This window comes from Spermophilus citellus (genome assembly GCF_964194105.1).
Source record: "Spermophilus citellus genome assembly, chromosome: 7".
NCBI lineage: Eukaryota > Metazoa > Chordata > Mammalia > Rodentia > Sciuridae > Spermophilus > Spermophilus citellus.
In genome coordinates, this window is record NC_138188.1 from 96383364 (window position 1) to 96398538 (window position 15175).

The window sequence follows — 15175 nt, forward strand, 5'->3', positions numbered from 1 at the left end:
GTGTCTGCATCTGAGAAGGAAAGTTATCACAGACTCCTGGTTTTTATGTTTCACTTACAGTAAGTTTATAGTAAACTAAAGGATCAGAAATACCTTGGTGGAAAAAACAATTCCTTTGCTTGAAAATAGTTTGCTGTTTATTATAATACAATTACTATTGTATTTTGGAATATAAATTTTATCATTATGATTAAAACACCTTTAAATTTTTAAATACTGACTTTGTTAATATTTAAAAATGGCAAGAATTACATAGGATGAAAGGGCAATCCAAAGATATTTTTAGTAATTGTTATGGAAACCTTTACTCATGCATTTTGCCTGTGGTTGAAGAAATACTGACTTGGTAACCACAGTCCCTCCTGCATTTTTATTTTGAAAAACCACTGAGCTTTTGAATGCCCTGATTAATAGCCTAGAAGATTTTCTTTCTGTGACAGAGTCAGACTTTTTGTTACTTAGCATGATGAAATTGGAAAAATGACTTTTCAAATCCAGGAGGCGGCTTCTTGTCTGTTTTGCCACTAGCTAGCCATATGAAAAGTGCTAATTACTTCACTGGTTCTGTAACATGTACTTGGAAGAGATATTCTGTAAATTCCCTTTTTGATCCAAAGTTTTGTGCTTCTATTCTGAAAACATGAAGAAATTATGCTTTTTGGCATAATTAAATTCCATTAAAGAGAACTTTTATTTATGTTGGTTTTATCAAGATACTGTTCTAGTTTGAAATTATAAGGTAGTAATTGAAAACAGATGGTAAAAAACACATTTACAAACATAATTTTATAGAACCTGAAATTGCAACTTAAAGGTCATTAAAAATACTATGATTTTGTAGTTTTGTTATTGCTTTAATAAAATACCTAAAACAGACTAACTTTAAAGAAAAAATGTTGTATCTTGTAGTTTTCAAAGTTCCAGTGCAGGCTTTGTCATTTGCTCAGCTCTGGTGAGGGCCCTCTTGTCTGTGTCACGTTATGATGGGAGTACATGTGTCAGGAAGAGATCACATCTTCAGGAAGCCAGGGAGCAACTGGAGTTCTGTAATTCCTAAGGACTTCTGCTAGGTTCCACCTCTTAAAGATTTTCTTACTACCTAACATTGTCACATGAGGGCCAGGCTCATAGAACATGAACTTTTGGAGAACAAACAATATCCAAACCAGAGCAGCGATAAAGTTGGATGGAATTTATATTTAATTTTGATATATAAAAGATATTTTAGGAGAATTTTACTATTTCCTACACATGTAATTTACTATGTTGATTACATGTAAGTTGTAATTATAGAAATGTAAACTTTTTTAAGTTAGCTCTTTGAGGATGAATCTTTTTAGCTTTATAGAAAACTCTAGAGCTATAGAAAGGAAGTTAACCTTTATTGAACTATTCTAGAACCATGCTATCTTAACTTTCATCAGTGATGCAAATGTTATATAACTATATGCTTTAGTACTGTGGTATTAAACCTACTAGCCATATGTCAAACTTGAGTACTTAAAATTTGGCCAGTGTACCCAAAAGCTTGAATGTGAAATTTAATTTAATTTCAATTAATTTAAATTTAAATAACCACATAAGGTTAGTGGTCTAGACAGTGATTTCTAAGAATGCTAAGCACTGTATCAGATGGTAATTAGAAGACTTTAGTTCTGATTTCCTGTCATTTCTTACTATTGTCCTTCCTTCCATTTGGATTCAGCCTTTCTTTCCATTCTTATTTGTACTACCCTATTTCGACTTCATGCTAGATCTTTGCTTAGTGTGGAATGAAGTAGTCTTCTCAGCCTATGAAAAGTTTAGCCTTCAAGGAATAGCTTTTATGGTGCTACTTGTAAAGCTTTTGTGAATCTTTTGGATTATGCCAAATAGCATTGTCTCTTATTATTTGTATGACATAGGATAAATCTTGATTCTTAATCTGTCTGGAAAAGAAATTCTTAGCTATGTACCTCCAAAGGTGATTTTTTTTTGATCAAATAAAATGGTGTATGTAAGAGTTTATTTTTGGCAATTTTTAAGAATGTATAATTTTAAAGTGATTAGACATTCTATGAAGATTTAATCCCAGAGAAATCAATTTTCCACCATTCAGCCATCATCTCCTACTACATACCTTACTTTACTTGACACTGAATTCCAATAATTCTTTAATATATTGGGTCTATAGTCCTTTGATCATAGTTCCTTTTCTTTCCTTCTTGACCACCTTAAAATCCATAGTGTATCATTAAAATTATTGCTTTGCCTGTACAGTTCTCATATAATTGTTTGCCTTATGAAACAGTGTAAATCTTATTCTTCACTTTCTTCATGACTCCACAGGTTGCTGAAAGATATCAATGTTAGATATAATTCAATATTAGTAACTTCATGTGATCATTGGAATTATCCTGAAGCCCTGCATTTTCCTAATCAACAGTTTTCAAGCTCTGTCGTCCCAAAACTTTTTTACACTCTGAAAAATCATTGAGGAGGACTACAATGAATTTTTTTGTTAATGCAGATACTACCTATTTGCTTTGCTAAAAATTAAAGACTAAGAGATTTAAAAATGCTTATTTATTAAAAAGTAGTAGTCAATTATGAGTTAATGTTTTTAGATGACATTAAATAACATTGTTAATGTAACTGTCAAAATAGTTTTTTTTTTTTAACTCCATTAAATGTCTAAGAAGGTCTTGGGGATTCTCAGAGATCCAAACTTGGTGAACTGCAGGTTGAGTGTCCCTAATCTGAAAATCTTATACTGGGAACTTTTTCAGCACCTATTGAAAAAGTTTTAGATTTTCGTATTAAGGATGCTTAGTAGGTAAAATTTATGCAAATATTCCAAAATCTGAAAAACACTGGAATCTGAAACACTTTTGGCCCCAAGCATTTCAGATAAGGGATACTTAATCTACATTGCATCATCAATCCATATACTTTTCCTCTACAATTGTTACACACTTCATTTCCTTTTAAGCCTCTAAAACTTCCTCTTATTCTCAGATGAAAATTTTGCTTACTTTTCCCAAAAGCAAATAGTGTTAAAAAGAGGATTTTTACTACCATTTATCTGTCTGTGCTTATACCGTTGCTCTGCTGTAATAGATACATAAGGAAAGGCCAACAGCATCCTTTTCATCCTAAATTTATCCTATACTATTTCCTCAAGGATCTCCTTTCAGCAATTGGCCTTTCCTTCTTTTGTATCATAAATTATCCTTTTGGGTCATTTCCATCACATGCAAATATATCTCCTCTTAAAAAGAAAACAAAATACTCTCATAAAAAATCTTCATAATAAAAATCCTCACAGAATTCCCTCTGCAAAAAATATTCTTGAATTTCTCTTCTTTTATTTACCAAAACAATTTTATTGGGGAATAAGTGACATAATCAGCTGTGCATATTTGTGATATATGTATAATTTGGTAAGTTTTGACAAAAGTATACATCTGTGAAACCATTACTGTAGTCCCAGTGGTGAATGTTATTCATCATCTTCCAAAGTTTTATTGAGCCCTCTAATTCATCCATCACACTTTGTTCAGTTTCTTCTTTTCAAGCATGGACTGACCTGCTTTCTGTCACTGTAGTTTGCCTTTTCTAGAGTTTGATGTAAATGTATAAATACTTTTTCTGTCTATTTTCAGCATTATTATTTTAAAATTCATCAGCGTTAAGGCATGTATAGATTTATAGTATTGCTACATAGTAATTTGTTGTGCGGACATGCCATTCCTTTTTAAAAATAGACTTATTTATTTATTTATTAAATATTTATTTTTTAGTTGTGGTTGGACGTAATATCTTTGTTTTGTTAATTTTTATGTGGTGCTGAGGATCTAACTCAGGGCTTCACACATGCAAGGCGAGTACTCTATTGTTGAGCCACAATATCAGCCCTTAGACTTATTTATTTATTTGAAGAAGTTGTATTTATCTTAGCGAAGTTAAACAGAAGATATTGTGTTCCTATATTACCTCCCCTCCCCTCCACCAGCAATACAACCATTTCCAACATCAGCCTGTTACAGAGTGTAACATTTGCTCTAATTTGTGAACTCACATTGATGCATCATTATTACCCAAAGTACACCATTTAGATTAGGACTGATTTTCGTTGGTATACATTTTGTGGGTTTTAACAAATGTGATGTGTACCCACCACTATAGTATCCATGTTTCACTATCGTTAAAGTATTTTCCTATTTCTCCCTGTTCCCTACCCACTGGTGACCGCTGATCTTTTTATTCTTTAAACAGTTTTGTTTTTTTCCCATAATCTCTAAATAGAGTACAACCGGTGGTCTTTTAGATTGGCTTCTTTTTTAGTTGGCAATATGAATTTAAGATTGCTTCTTGATTCTTATTACTCAATCACTTATTTCTTTCTAACACTGAATAAAACACAGTGTTCTTTGTACCGTAGTTTATCTGTTCACCTATTGAAAGATGTATTGATTGCTTCCTAGTTTTGATAATTATAAATAAAGTTACTATTTACATCCATGTAAAGGTTACTTTATTGGACATAAATTTTTATCTCATTTGAGTAATTACCAAGAAATATGATTGCAAGATTTTATGGTAAGAACATGTGTAGTTTTGTAAGAAAGTGCTAAATTGTATTCCAAAGTAGACAAGTTCTTTTGTATTCCCATAAACAAAGAATGAGAGTGCTATTACTCCATATCCTTGTCAGCATTTGTCAATATTTGAGTTTGGCCATTCTAATAGATGTGTAGAGTTTTTTTTTTTTTTTTTTTTTTTTTTTTTTGCAATTCCGTAGTGATGTAGGCTGTTGGGCATCTTTTCATATGCTTGTTGTCATATGAATATCTTCTTTGGTGGTGTTTTCCTGTATTTTGGAAAGTAGCTTTATTACTATATCTTTTACAAACATTTTCTCCCAGTCTCTATCTTGTCTTCTCATTCTCTTGAATAGTGCCTTTTTCAGAACAAGAATTTTTAATGAAGTACAGCATGCCACCTACTGCTTTTGTGTATCATATCTTTGGTTTTATCTAAAAACTCATCGCTATATCCAAGGTCATTTAGACTTTTTCAGTGTTAGATTTCCTAAGAGTTTTATAGTTTTGTTTTATTATCTAAGCCTCTGATCCATTTTAATTTTTGTGTAGAGTGTAAGAGAGCTATGTGTCAAGTTTTATCTTTTCATTTGAGTAGTGTCTTGTTCCAGCATCACTTGTTGAATACTTTTACCTATTGTATTCATTATTTTGGTTCCTTTTCCAGAGATTAGTTGATTGTATTTGGTGAATCTATTTCTGGACTTCATTCTATTCCACTAGTCTATTTGTCTGTTCTTTTTCCTGTATCTCTTAGACTGTCTTGATTACTGTTTACCAGATTATGCCAGTACTTTATCTTTGCACCTTTCCATCAATATCGTGTTGATTGTTCAGGCTCTTCTGCCTCTCCATATAAGCTTTAAAACCACTTTGTTGGCATCTACAGTATGACTTGTTATGGTTTGGATATGAGGAGTTTCCCCAAAACTCCTATGTGGATGTAGACATGTTTGGAGGTAAAATGATTGGAATGTGAGATTTGTAACCTAATCTGGTCTATTCTAGTTTGAATGGAGTTACTGGGTGGTGACTGTAGGTAGGTGGGGCATGGTTGGAGGAGATGGGTTAATTGGGGATGTGCCCTGGAAGTGTTAATCTTCCCTGTGGTTCCTTCCCCCTCTTCCTCTATTTGCTTCCTGTGTATCATGAGGGGACAGCTTCCCTCTACCATGCATCTTCTCCCATGATATTCTGCCTCACCTTGGACCTAGAGGAGTCTGCTAATATTTTGATGGAGATTGCATTGAATATATCAATTGAAGAAGAACTGACATCTTGACGATATCATGTCTTTTTATCCATGGATTAAGATTCCTCTACATTTATTTACTTCTTTGATTTCACATCAGAATTTTATGATTTTCTGCATATGAGCCTTATACAGATATATTTTATTGGGTTTGTACTTGAATATTTCATTTTAGAGGTGATAAGGTGTTACTCTGTTTTAATTTCAAATTTCATTTGTTTATGACTGGTATATAGAAAATTGATTGTCTTGTTTTTTAATCTGTGTCCTGCAACATTGATATAATTGTTTATTAGTTCCATGAGTTTATCCTTTGTGAACAAAGATATTTTTATTTGTTCCTTCCTAACTAATATATGCCTTTTATTTATTTATTTTTGTTGTTATTAGCTAGACTTTCAGTATGATGTTATAAAAGAAGAAGTGGGAGTGGACATCCTTGCCTTGTTCTTGATCTTCAGAGGAAAAATTTCTATTTTATTATCATTAAGTATGATGGTAGCTGTAGTTTTTCTGCAGATGTTCTTTATCAAGTTGAGGAAGTATCTCTCTTCTGGTTGGGTGTTTTTTCTTTTTTTACTGCTAAGTAATATTTCATTGTATGATTATAATTATTTTATTCATTCATTTGTTGATGAACTTTTGGACCATTTCTGGTTTTTAGCTGTTATGAATAAAGTTTCTATGAACATTTACGTACAAGTCTTAGTATGTGGACACATACTTTATTGGGTAAGACATTAGGAGTGGTATGGTTGCTTCATAACAGTGGCTCTTTATTTAACTAAGAAACTGCCAAGTATCTTCCAAGGTTGTTGTATCATTTTGCAGTCCAACCAGTAATGCAGGAGAAGTTTAGTTAATCAACATTCTCTTCAACATTTGGTATTGCCAATCTTTTTAATTTTATCTATTTTAGTGTGTATGCAGTGATATTTACTGTGTTTTTAAATTTGCATTTACCTGATATTGAGCATATTGTGCTTATTCTTGTATCTTAATTTGGTGACATTTATGTTTAGTCCTTTACTCATTTTTTAAATATTTTTAGTTGTAGTTGGACACAATGCCTTCATTTTGTTTATTTTTTTTTTTAATGTGGTGCTGAGGATCGAACCCAGGGCCATGCATATATGTGCTAGGCAAGCGCTCTACTGCTGAGCCATAACCCCAGCCCTCTTTTTTTTTTTTTAATGTTTGTTTTCTTTCTTAATATGGGGTTTTGTGAGTTTGTTTGTCTGTTTTGGTCCTTTTCATATATCCTTTTCAGATATATGTTATGCAGAGATTTTCTAGTCAGTGGCTTGTTTAAGAGTGTCTTTTGAAGAGCAGAAATTTTTAATTCTGATGAAATCTTATGGTAATGCTTTTAATGACATTGAATAAATAAGGTTCGCTCTTTTGTATGAATTTTAGAAATGTCAATTTCTATTAAAGCCTAAAAGAATTTTTATTGCATTGAATCTGTAGATCAGTTTGGGGAGAATTAATGTTTTAAGAATGTTGAGTCTTCTCATGAATAAGGTGTATATCTCTCAATTTATTTAGATCTTTAATTTCAGCAAATTTTGTAGTTTTGACTGTTTTCATACCTTTGTTCACATTTATCCTTATTTTATCTTTTTTTTGATGCTGTTCTCCACAGCAGTGTTGTTAATGTTTCATTTTCTAATGTTTCACTGTTAATACATGGTAATACAATTATTTTCTGTATATTGCTTTTAGGACCGAAGACTACTACTGCATTTGCTGACCAATCTCATTATAGTAACCTTTTTATTTTTTGTAGATTTCACTAAATTTTCTATATAGATATTTGTTTTCTTTTAAATAAAGACATTTCTTTCTTATTGGTCTGGATACCTTTTATTTCTTTTTTTTATTGTAGTGTCTGGAATCTTCAGCACAATTTTAGTTATAACTCAGAGTTAGTGTTTTTGTCACTGTAACTAAAAGATCCAACAAGAATAACTTAGAGTTTATTTGGGGTCAGGGTTTTAGGGGTCTCAGTCCATAGATGATGATTCCATTGTTCTGGGCCCACGATGAGGCAGAACATCATGGGGGAAGAAGCCCAGCTGAGGGATCTGCTTAGCTCATGGTAGGATCAGGAATCAGAGAGAGAAAGTGGGAAGAAGCCACACAGAAGTTGCATCCTTCTGGGCAAGCCCCTACTGGTGCACCTCCAGTCATACCCCACCTGCCTATAGTTACCACCTTGTCAGTCCATTCAGTTGGGATGGACTGATGAAGTTACCACTCTTTCGTAATAAAATCATTTCATTTCTGAATGTTCCCTCATTAACAGGAGCTTTTGGAGAACATCTCAAGTCTAAACCATAATGCTCAGGAGGAGTGCCTGCCTCTATTTAGTTTCTTTGTTTCTATGCTGTGGTTTTGAAATTCTCTTGATGTAGTGAGCTAAGGCCAGTCCCAGGGCTCACTTGGTTTAATTGTTTCTCAGGAATCAGTACGGTCTCTTGGTATCCTCAGGGGATTGGTTCCATAACTACTCTTTCACCCTCTCATGGATACCAGAATCCTTAGATGCTGAGGGCTCATATAAAAAATGGTAGTGTATTTGCATATAATCTACTCATGACTTTTTGAATACATTAAATCATTTTTAGATTATCATCATACCTTATATTGTGTAAATAGTTGTATTGTTTGGGGAATGATGACAAGAAAAATAATCTGTACATGTTTAGTACACATGGAACCATTAAAAGACTAACTGTATAGTACACAATTGAGAAGCAAGGCCAACAATGACTAATCGATTCTAGGGAGAGACTGAGGCATCAATGAAGTGGTAGCAGCTACTTCAGGTTATACCTACACATCACTTCACATGGTTTCAGTGTAGTGCTTGGTGCATGATAGTCAAATTTTACTTTTTGTAACCTGGAATTTTTTCCCCCCTGTATATATTTTCTGTCTACAAATGTAGGACCTGTGGATAGAGAGGGCACACTGTACTTTGTTGCCTGTTGACCATTGTCTTAAATAGTTGTTTCAGACAGGAGGATGAATCTTGTTACTTTTTTTTTTTTGGTCTGAAAGCAAAAGTCCTTAGTCTATTTTAAATCTTTTCCAATCAAGCTTTTGTCTTCACCACTCTACCAACAAACAGTGTCTAAAATCAGTGGTTACTTATCGGTCCTCCTTTTTGACCTGTTAACAGCATTTGTAATAATTTATCACTCCCTCTATTTAGGTTCTTTATTCACTTACTATGCAGGATAATACCTTCTTGGTTCTCTTCCTTCTTCCCTGGCCAATCTTTTCCCATCTTTTTTGAATTTTTTTTCTACTTCCTAATCTTTAAATGTTTTAGTGCATCTCAGATGCTTTTCTTAATACCTCATTTCTCTTTGCTATTAATACTCTACAGATGAGTTCATCTTGTCTCATGACTTCATAAAATTTTGTCTGTTGATTACTCTAAATTTATATCTCAAATCCATCACTTTCTCCAAAATGTCATGCTTTCACATATCCCTCTCCTTATTCAGTATATTCTGAGTTCCTCTTCATCGCAACACTTAAACTATTCCACTTGCTAGTTCTCATTTGGGTAAATGGAACTCCATCATTCCAATTGCTGAGCTTTTGTTACAATTCAAAGGCCTTCCATGAGGTAACACAAGTCCCCTCTTTACCCCAATTCCTGAAATCATGCCAGAAATATTTCAGATTAGAGTAACAGGCACAAGTTTATTAGAAGGGATAATAGAAGGGAAAAGGGGACACTCTGAATGGACAGAGTGTGTCCTTTCACAGAGGAGGAAGATGGTCTGCTCTCCACACTCCCAGTAAGTTTCCAGAGAGTCCTGCCTAAGTCTGTCTCTTGACTTTTGATTGATTGAAGGATGACGTCAGACTTTTAAGTCCCTAATGTCATGACAACTCTAGATCACTTTGGCCCATGCTGACTGGTTTAATTGGTACCTGTTCTTACAGATTTTATGGTTAGGGAGGTTATCCATATTTACCTAAGTTATGGGATCTGATCTGTGTAAGAGTCACCAAAGTCACCCCATTTCAGAGCAACTTGTGTTCTTTTTATTGGCATTTGGGCCTGCATTTCTCCTGCAGATGACATGTAGTTTGCTGAGGAATGTAATACATCCTTTGGATTTGAGCTAGGCAGAGCTGCAGGAAAATTTCTTTTTAAAGAAAGCATGTGGGGGTCTGCACAGTGGGTCAGTTTATAAATTTCCTTTAATTCCTTTAATCTCATTTTCCTAACCACTCATATCTGTTTGTTCCATATTATTTTCAAAATATAATTGTCCCAAATCTGACTTCCTAGATGATAATCTTATTTCAAACTCCATCTTCTCCTCTGTTAACATAACAGATTCTTAACTGGTATCTGTGGTTTAGTCTTTGCTTTCCTGCTATTTTCCCAACAGAGCTGCAAGGTCATTTTAAAAGATAGGTTAGAATGTCATATTTCTGCAAAAATTTTCTAGTAGTTTTTCATCTTATTCAGGATTAAACCCAATTCTTAAAACGACCTGCATGATCCTTGCTATCTCTGTGCCCTCATCTCCTACCATTCAATCTCTCATTTATTCACTCTAGGGTCACTAAAAGGACCTTTCTTCTCCCTCACTTTTTTTTTTAATTCTTTGCTCCGTTTTCATCTTAAAATGCCTTCTTTTATATCACCCTTATATTGAAAAACTACTCTATGTCTATCTGAAAGTAATCCCTCTGTTTTAGTTAGCTTTTTCATTGTTGTGATAAATGTATCCAAGAACAACAGAGGAGAAAAAGCTTATTTGGACTCAAGGTCCTTATCAGTCTGTTGACAGATCTATTGCTCTGGACCCAAGGTAATGGAGGACATCCTGGAAGAAGGGTGTGGGAGAGGGAAGCTGTTCCACTCTTGACAGCAAGGAAACGGGGAGGTGGTGGGGAGAATGGGGAGTTGGAGAGGGATCCCAGAGAAGATGCACCCTTCCAGGGCAAGGCCCCAGTGATCCACCTTTCAGCCTCACCCCATCTGCCTACAGTTACACCTAGCCAGTCCATTCAAACTAGTATGGTCTATTTAGGTCACAAATTCCATAATCCAATCATTTACATCTGAGCATTCTTAGCATTGTTTCACATGTGAGTTTCAGGGGCCACCATACAATCCAAACCAAAACATCCTCTTAACTTGTTTTATTTTTCTCCAGAGTTATATATTTTTACTTTCTTCCTTATTGTTTCCAGTGTTCAATGTAAACTTCTCAATGGCAGAAACATCTATACCATGCTATTCTTAGCACCTGTAATAGGACCTGGCACGAAGTTAAGTGCCTCACGCATACTGAACGAATGGTTGGTTTTCTCAACCAAATTTAGCTATTATGACCAGGTTTCTCCTTAGAATATAGAATAGAACATTTTATAATCCCAGAATTATGTTTTGTAGTTAGGACATGAGAAGAGATGTGAGTAGGCAGTTTATATTTTTTGTAATAACTTATTTAATTATCTTGACTATTCCTTTATGCTTATTTCTGTTTTGAGTATTGCTTGGGGATTTTGTTGGAAAGCCTTTTTAAATTTTTAAAGTTGACGTGACTTAAACAATTTATAAGTTCAAAATAATTCAAGCTAATTATGCAGTGTTCCAGTGAGAAGTTTGATTAATCTAAAATATGTTGAAGCATGCGGAAGTTGTTGAAGATACTTAGATGTTGTTTTATAACTAGTTTATTGAAAATGTGTGCTTATTTTAATAGTTGCTTCAGAAAATTATTCTAAAGGAATCTGAAAGTGTCCATAGCTCAAAGTTGTATTTACTTTATGTAGTTGGACACAGATAAAAATATATGTTTAATTTGTAGAATATCTACATATACATATTTTGTAGATCTTAATGATAGGTTAACAGACAGACATAGCTATGGGAATTGAGGTTGAGAGAATAATTCTGTAAACTGGGCCCATTGCATTGACCCTCAGCTTTTTTTTTTAAAGGCAGCTTACCTTTGGCCCTGTCCTGTTGTAAATCGATAGGATATGCTACATTTTTAGTAAAAAACCTATTATCTGAAGGAGAAATGCAGCCCAAAGACTCAAGTTACCCCAAAGGGGGGAGTATACTTTTATTACCTTTATACTGACCAAAGATTCAGGATTCAGGAAAACAAGATTTCATAGGTTCAGCTCTTTCCTAGTCCCTGAAGCCTTCCTTATCACAGCAAAAGGGAGGGAGACATTCTGGTGCTAACATCAGAGCAGGGAAAGAGTTTCCAAATTCAGCTACTTACATTCCCCTTACCCCCACTCCCTGAAAATACACTCACCCCTGGAGATCTCTGAAGTCTGTATTCTGCTGTACTGTGCACTTATCTTTCCTACTGATTTTCCCAAATTAACTCATACTTGTTATTGTGCAACCCATTTGAAATCCTTCCTTGTAAGTATCTGCAGTATCTAGAACCAATCACCTGCCTTGCTTTCCTGCAGCTGCTTTTCAGAGCCACAGCTCTGTGTGCCTAAAGTGCTGATGGCCTACCATTTCTGGTTCATAGCTGTGGAAATGGGACTGGAAAGGGAACTGCTGCCACTTTATTCATACTTTCATTTCAAGCACTTTAGCACAATCTCCAATATAAATTTGAAGTTTTTATTATTTAAAAATAATCCGTAGTAGTTACAGAACATAAGATTTTATATTTTCTGTCACAAGTTATTTCTTAGATAGATGTTTCCAGATACTTTGTATTCTTTGGGCACCCTCTAAATACTGAATGACCATTCAAATATACATGAAGACTTCAGAAGTTATGTTTTTATCAAAATGTTTTCATGGAATTACAGGTAGGGGAAGAAACACTCCCATTCTTCAGAAGAATAATAAGTTAGTTTTATATCATTAGCTAATTAATTAAACTAAACTTAAACTTGTAAATCAAGTAAAATATGTTGAAGTATAAAACATGTTGAAGTATGCCGAAGTTGTTGAGGATACTTAGATGTTGTTTTATAACTAGTTTATTGCTTTTATTTATTACATAAATGGCATATTTTGATATGGTTTCCCTTGAATCCTAGCATGAAAGTAGCCTGGAACACCTTATGACATGGTTAGAATTCTTGGCAGGTAGAGAATGATCCATTTCTTTGCACTTCCTTAATCTCTTTGGATTCCAGATTTACATCACAACTAATGGTGAACTTCAGGTCTTTTGTAACAAATGTGTCTCTAAGACACTTTGCTCTTTAGTTAAATTTAATTTCAGATTGAAAGCAGAGGAATGAAATAGGCTAAAGATTTTGGGAGTCCCTCAAAAATAAGGCATTCTGATAGGGAGTTTTTTTGGTGGTCAGGTACTGGAGATTGAATCCAGGGGTACTTAACCACTGAGCCATGTACAGAGCCCCTTTTTTATTTTATTTTGAGACAGCATCTCACTGAGTTACTGCAGCTGGCTTTGAACTTGTAGTCCTCCTGTCTCAGCCTCCTGTACTGCTGGGATTAGAGGCATGCACCACTGTACCCTGAAGGAGTTTGGTTTAAGAATTACAACAAAAGATCTTTTCCTCTAATTTTAAGATTTCATGGAGAAAATCTTATTTACAAGTTGTCTTTAGCTTTTTAGTTTGGGCCTGGAATAGAAATATATTAGACTTTTTTATTTGCAAGCAACAGAGCTCTAACTGACTAAAATGCAAAAGTAATATCATTAGAAATTCACAGAATGTAAGGGAGAACCAAACTATCAATTCTCGAAAAGTAGTACAAAATCTTGCTCAGAGGCTTATGGGTTGAAACAAAGAAACATACACCAAAACTTACAAAAAATTACTCAGAATATTTTTATAGAAAAATCAGTTATTATCTCCTATAAATTAAAACAAACTTTTGATAGTTAACATTAGTATTTTTTTACTAGTAAAACTAAATACATTTTTATGAGTGAATTATGTCTATACATAAGATTCCTTGTGACATATTCATACATGCACGTAACATAATTTGGCGAGTTTTGTTCCCCATTACCTTCCTTTCCTTTGCACCCCTGCCTTCCTCCATACTTTCATGGTCTCCTAGTTTCATGAGACTCCCCTGCTTCTCCCTTTTTTTTTCCTTTTTGAATTCCACATGAGAGAAAACATGACTTGAATTTCTGAGTCTGGCTTTATTTTGTTTAACTTAATGCAGTCAAGTTTCATCCATTTTCATGCAAATGACATAATTCTGTCTGAGTAAAACTCTATATATTTATCACATTTTTGATCTGTTGACAGACATGGTGGCTGGTTTCATAACTTAGCCATTGTGAATTGCACATAAAAACATGGGTATGCATGTGTCATATGCTGACTTCAATTATTTTAAAACCAAATGCTTTTTAATGAAAATATCAATTAGTAAGTTTTGAAAGATTCTTACATTTTTATCAGAAGATTACTTTTTTGGTCAACTCATGAGCCTTTTTCTTGGTGGGTTTGCTTTTGAATGTGGTAGACACACCATACAGGCACAGACAGACACAGGTTGAAAATGAAAGGATGGAAATTGATATACCATGCAAATGGAGCCTGAAAACAAACATGAGTATACCTACTCTTGTACATGACAAAGCAGATTTCACACCAAATTCAGTCAGAAGAGACAAAGAAGGTATTTGATAAGTTCAACAAGAAGAAACAACAACAATAAATATTTATGCCCCAAAAGTGGGTTCCTCTAACTATGTAAAAGAGGCACTACTCAAATTGAAGTGTCAGACCCCAGTATAATAATATTAGGTGATTTTAGCACACCTCTTTCACCATTAGACAGGTCATCTAGACATAAATTCAGAAGACTTTTTGGACATGAAAAATATTATTAATCAAATGGACCCAACAGACACTTGTAGAATATTTCATCCAACAATGGCTAAGTATACTTTCTTCTCAGCAGCTCATGGAACCTTCTCCAAAACAGAGCATATTTTAGGCCACAAAGCAACTTTTAGCAAATAGAAAAAAAAATTATATAATCCTTGTCATATTAGCAGATCATAATGGAGTGAAATTAGAAATCAACAGGTCAAAACCTTATAGAAACTATATAAACACATGGAGGTTGAACAGTAGTTTTTTTGAATGATGAATGGGTGATAGAAGAAATCAAAGGCAAAATGACAAAATTCTTAAACTCAAATGAAAATAGTGACACAATATACCAGAACTTCTGGAACACTATGAAGGCAATTCTAAGTGGAAAGTTTATAGCTCTGTGTTCCTACAGAAGGAAATCAGAAAGATCCCAAATAAACAACCTAATGTGCATTTCAAGATGCTTGAAAAAGAACAAACTAATTCTAAAACCTATAGA

General features: G+C 33.9%; 1 protein-coding gene across 1 annotated transcript in view; it reads left to right on the forward strand.

Annotated features, from left to right (window-relative positions):
* Positions 1 to 15175, forward strand: part of NECTIN3 (nectin cell adhesion molecule 3) — a gene marked incomplete at its 5' end in the record, with an annotated part of 139037 nt that overhangs the window by 25909 nt on the left and 97953 nt on the right. The gene's annotated exons all lie outside the window — the stretch shown is intronic.